The following is a 5,704-nucleotide window of genomic DNA, read 5'->3' as shown; positions in this document are numbered from 1 at the left end:
GTATTCGTGCTGCAGCACAAAAAAAAATTCACACAAAAGTTTTACACACACACAACACATGAAATGAAACAGACGAAAAGAGTCACGGAAAAAATAAAATCAATGAGTAGCATGTACACACGGTGAGCACATCACGAAAAAACACCGCGATAGATAAAGAGAGAAAAAAACAACAAATAACTGTCATTGACTGTCATAAAATAAACATAAATTATACACATAAAATGTTATACATAAAACAAACAACCACTTGAGGCGCAACAGGTGTGTGATATCTAAAACACAGACTAGAAATACAGGAAAATACCATAAAGAAATAGTGATGAACGCGGGATAATAAGATTCGTATATAGAGTTTAAAGTTAAAATATAAATTATAAACGGATAAAAAGCAGTTCAGCATACAAATAGCGTTGAACAGGAGAAAAAGCAAAAAGTGAAGTAAATGCAATATTTAGGCTAGAAAGTGGAAGTTATATGTGATAAAGTACGGTTTACAATACAACGCTGCGAACATCCATTACGAATGAAGAGAGCGAATTTTGAAAGATGTCAAGGTGAAGACAAAAAGAGTTAGGCAACCTCTGCATTCTGTCTTAGGCAACCTCTGCATTCTGTCCCAGAGGGGATTAATAATAATAATAATAATGTACTGTAATAGCACTTCAGCCATCGACATGCACCTGTGCGTTGTGCGACGAAGGCAAAGAAGAAGTACGCTGGGCTCGCCGTTGCAAGGTCCTGTCCTCACAGCTCTCCATCTGAGCGTCAATAAACGCCCTATTACAATTGGCGGAGGTGCCGGAAACGATCCCACCCAAACTGGAACTGCGAAGCCGTACACTACCCTCTACGACCGCCATGCAAGACACTTCGACGCTGCCGGCCGTTCCACCCACGATCATGTGTGCTGGCGTCGTGCGCCAGCGTGACCCTTGCCTGTTCAGCGGCACGGCCGATCAAGATGTCGACGACTGGCTGTCATTCTATGAAAGAGTAAGCAGCTACAACAAGTGGGATGACTCATACAAGCTCAGTAACGTCATATTCTATCTGACGGACGTGGCGAACCTCTGGTTTCGCAACCATGAGGCTGACCTGTCATCTTGGTCGACATTTAAAAAGAATTTCGCGGAAGTGTTCGGCCGCCCGGCAGTGCGTAAGCTTCGTGCCGAACAACGTTTACACAATCGTGTTCAGCGCGCTGATGAGACCTTTACCAGCTACATAGAAGACGTCGTTGATCTCTGCAAACGAGTCGACCCGGCCATGCCGGAAGCAAACAAAATCCGCTACATCCTCGAGGGCATTTCTGAGGACGCCTTCCAGATGCTGGTAGCGAAAGATCCCACCAGCGTTAGTGAACTCGTGAAGCTTTGCCAGAGCTACGACGAGCTCCGCAAGCGGCGCGCTTCTAGGCGCCGCTCCAGTGTGTGCGACGAAGGCGTATCCGCATTAGCCCTGGGTGGTTCGCCAACTTCTGAAGGGAGCCCGCTGAATCAAAAGATCAAAGATTTTATTCGTGAAGAGGTCGCACGTCAAATCTCACTCCTTCCCCATGTTCAAGACTCGGGCCGCCTCGTTCTTGAACTGGCTCCATCTTTGGCCCCTGCTATACGCCGTGTCGTGCAAGAACACGTCGCTGATGCCTTGCCGTCCAACCCCGTGGTGCCGCCTGTGACGGCACCTCTCACGTATGCCCAAGTAACGGCTAGGCCACCACCTTCGCCCACGTCTGGCTCCTATGTGCAGGTCCCTGCCTACCGTTCACCGCCGCATGCTGAGCCTTCGTTTCAAGCCCCACCCTCAAGGTTCCGCCCACATCCTATGAAACCTTGGCGTACTACGGACAACCTTCCGATTTGCTATGCCTGCGGTCGGCCGGGCCATGTTGCGCGCCTTTGTCGCCAGCGCCTCCAACCTTCACAGCCTGACATTCGATGTTACCCGTACGATACCGACTCACGCTCGCAAATGATTCCGCCCGGTTCTCAATTTGTCCCACAAGATCGCCAAACCTACACCACTCGTCGATCACATTCTCCTCGGCGCCGATCGCTTTCTCCAATGCTGCGACGTTCTACCAGCACCGTTGAGGGAAACTAACAGTCGCAGTTCCGGGGGCAAGAACTGCGCTTGTTTCGAATTCCTCAAGTCCTCCATGTCGTCCCGCTAATGTTATCAAAGTTTCTGTAGAAGGCGCCACAGTTCTCGCTCTCGTCGATACCGGTGCAGCCGTCTCCGTCATCAGTGAAGCGCTATGCCGTCGAATTCGCAAAGTGACCACTCCGATTTCCGACTTTTCGCTCCGCACCGCCTCATCACAGCACATTCACCCCTCCGCATCTTGCACAGCCCGTGTGCTCATTCAAGACGTCTTGTACCCCATCGAGTTTATTGTTCTGCCGAACTGCTCGCATGATATCATCCTCGGATACGATTTTCTATCGACTCATCAAGCCGTTATTGACTGTGCTCGTGCACAAATTGCCTTCGCCCCCCTCTGTGATGCCCCCTTCTGTGATACCCCTCCCCGCACTGCAAAACTTCTCGTCGCCCATGAAACCGACATTCCTCCGTTCTCTGCTGCCCTCGTACCACTGTCTTGTGAGTGGGTAACTCCTTTGACTGCAATTTTTACACCTTCCGAAGCCACCTCCCGTCATCCCTGCCTCCTTTTTCCGTTCGCAGTTCTCGAAATTCAAGACGGCAAGAGTGCACTTTACGCCTCGAACCCATTTTCTTGCCCAGCAGTCCTGCTCCGTGGCGAATGCATTGGACGTCTTGAAGAGCTTGATCCCAGTCATATCACCACTCTTGCTGACTCAACCCCCTCCTTCGACGTTAGTCTGTGCTATTGCGATGTTGCGACCGCTTCGACGCCCTCCGACGTTTTCCAACATGCTATTGATGCTGATCTTCCACTTGCGCAACGTGATCAACTTGTCGCCCTCTTGCAGAACTTCGCTTCTTCATTCGACTTTCCTCAAACTGACTTGGGCCGCACGTCTGTCGTAGAGCACACCATCGACACCGGTAAAACTGCACCTTTGCGCCAGCGCCCCTATCGCGTGTCGGCTTCGGAGCGCCAAGTAATTGCTGATCATGTGGACGACATGCTCCGTCGGGGTGTCATTCGGCCATCCCACAGTCCCTGGGCGTCTCCAGTTGTGTTGGTACCTAAGAAAGATGGCTCCTTCCGGTTTTGTGTCGACTACCGCCGGCTCAACAAGATCACGCGCAAGGACGTCTATCCTCTGCCACGCATCGATGACGCACTAGACTGCTTGCAGGGCGCCGAGTTTTTCTCCTCGTTGGATTTACGATCTGGCTACTGGCAGGTGCCAATGGCTGACGCTGACCGCTCTAAAACTGCCTTCATCACACCAGATGGATTATATGAATTCAACGTCATGCCCTTTGGGCTTTGCAACGCCCCGGCCACATTTGAACGCCTCATGGACACTGTGCTTCGTGGATTCAAGTGGCGAACCTGTCTTTGCTATCTCGATGATATCGTAGTCTTTTCTACCGATTTTCAATCCCACCTGCTCCGACTGAAGGACGTTCTCACTTGTCTCGCTACCGCCGGCCTCCAACTGAATCTGAAGAAGTGCCGCTTTGCTGCTCGCCGACTAACAATTCTAGGTCATGTCGTTTCTAAGGATGGCATTCTTCCCGATCCCACCAAACTTCGTGCAGTTGCCGAATTCCCACGCCCAAAATCACTGAAGCAGCTACGAAGTTTCATTGGCCTATGCTCCTACTTTCGCCGCTTCATCTTAAATTTCGCCTCTATTATTGCTCCTCTCATCCAGCTCCTCTCCGGCAGCTCCGACCTCTGCGCATGGACACCTGCTTGTGATGACGCCTTCAACACTTTACGCCGTCTTTTAGTTTCGCCTCCCATCCTCCGCCACTTCGAACCGAATGCGCCAACTGAGATTCACACTGACGCTAGCGGTATTGGGACAGGCGCCGTTCTCACCCAACGCAAACCTGGTATCCGAGACTATGTGGTGGCGTACGCAAGCCGCACCTTGACCAAGGCAGAGTCCAATTATTCTGTTACGGAAAGAGAATGCTTGGCCATTATTTGGGCCATCGGCAAATTCCGTCCGTATGTCTATGGCCGACCATTTTATGTGGTCACTGATCATCACGCTCTGTGCTGGCTGGCGTCCCTCAAGGACCCGTCCGGCCGCCTTGCTCGCTGGGCTCTTCGCCTCCAAGAGTATGACATTCGTGTCATATATCGCTCAGGCCTCAAGCATACTGACGCGGACGCTCTTTCGCGCTCACCGCTACCTCCCTCTTCGTTGCCTGATGAGATCTGCGCCTACGATTTGTCTTCGCTTGCCACTATTGACATGGCCACGGAACAGCGGCGCGACCCGTGGATATCTACACTTCTGGACTTTCTTTCAAGTCACTCTCCAGGTCGTCTGTCTCGGGCGCTTGCCCGCCAAGCTCACCATTTTTCAATTCGTGACGGGCTGCTCTATCGCCGCAATTATCTTCACGACGGAAGGAAGTGGCTTTTTGTCATCCCCCGTCATCTCCGCGCCGAAATTTGTGCTGCTTTCCATACTGATCCCCAGTGCGCCCACGGCGGAGTGTTGAAAACCTACACGCGCTTGCGTCTACGCTTCTTCTGGCGTGGAATGTACCGCTTTGTCCGCCATTTTGTCCGCTCCTGCCAGTCTTGCCAACGCCGAAAAACTCCTCTCAAGTCCTCTGCTTCGTTGCAGCCGTTGCCCTGTCCTGCCCGTCCGTTTGATCGTGTCGGCATAGATCTATACGGTCCCCTTCCTACAACTTCAGCTGGCAACCGCTGGATTATCGTGGCAGTGGATCATCTAACCCGCTACACTGAGACATCATCATTGCCCTCTGCTTCGGCACGCGACGTGGCTGCCTTTATTCTGAAAAACCTGGTTCTTCGCCATGGTGCCCCTCGCGAACTGCTCAGTGACCGCGGACGCGTTTTCTTATCAGACGCTCTTGAGGCTCTCCTGAAAGAATGCCGCATCATACACCGCACCGCTACCTCGTACCACCCTCAGACGAATGGACTGACAGAACGTTTTAACCGCACTCTCGGTGACATGCTGGCTATGTACGTGAACACCGACCATTCCAATTGGGACCAAGTTCTACCGTTTGTTACTTACGCATATAACACCGCGACACAGGCCACTACTGGATTCTCTCCATTCTTTCTCCTTTACGGGCGCGAGCCACCCTGTACTATGGACACACTTTTTCCCTACCGCCCTGACGTTTCCGAATCTTCCCCGCTATCCGATGCCGTCACGTACGCAGAAGAATGCCGTCAGCTCGCCCGCTCTCTCACAACAGAAAATCAGTGGCAACAAAAATACCTCCGTGATACCGGCGAAGCTTCGTCATATCTCCCGGACACACTGGTGTGGCTCTGGGTGCCCTCCACAACCCCTGGCCTTTCAAAGAAGTGTCTTGCTCGCTACCACGGGCCATATAGGGTCCTCCAGCAAACATCTGCAGTCAACTACGTAGTTGAGCCCGTCACGCCCTCTGCGGACTTGCGTCGCCGTGGTCGTGAAACAGTTCACGTGAACCGATTGAAGCCATTCTATGACCCCGCTGTGCTTTCCGCGCCATAAGTCGCCAGGATGGCTCCTTTTTTTACCCGGGGGGAAAATGCACTGTGATAGCACTTCAG

This window comes from Amblyomma maculatum, chromosome 1 (assembly GCF_055883805.1).
Source record: "Amblyomma maculatum isolate TAMU_Amacu chromosome 1, ASM5588380v1, whole genome shotgun sequence".
Taxonomy (NCBI): Eukaryota; Metazoa; Arthropoda; class Arachnida; order Ixodida; family Ixodidae; genus Amblyomma; species Amblyomma maculatum.
The sequence above is the reverse complement of the archived record's forward strand: the minus strand, read 5'-3'. Positions refer to the sequence as shown.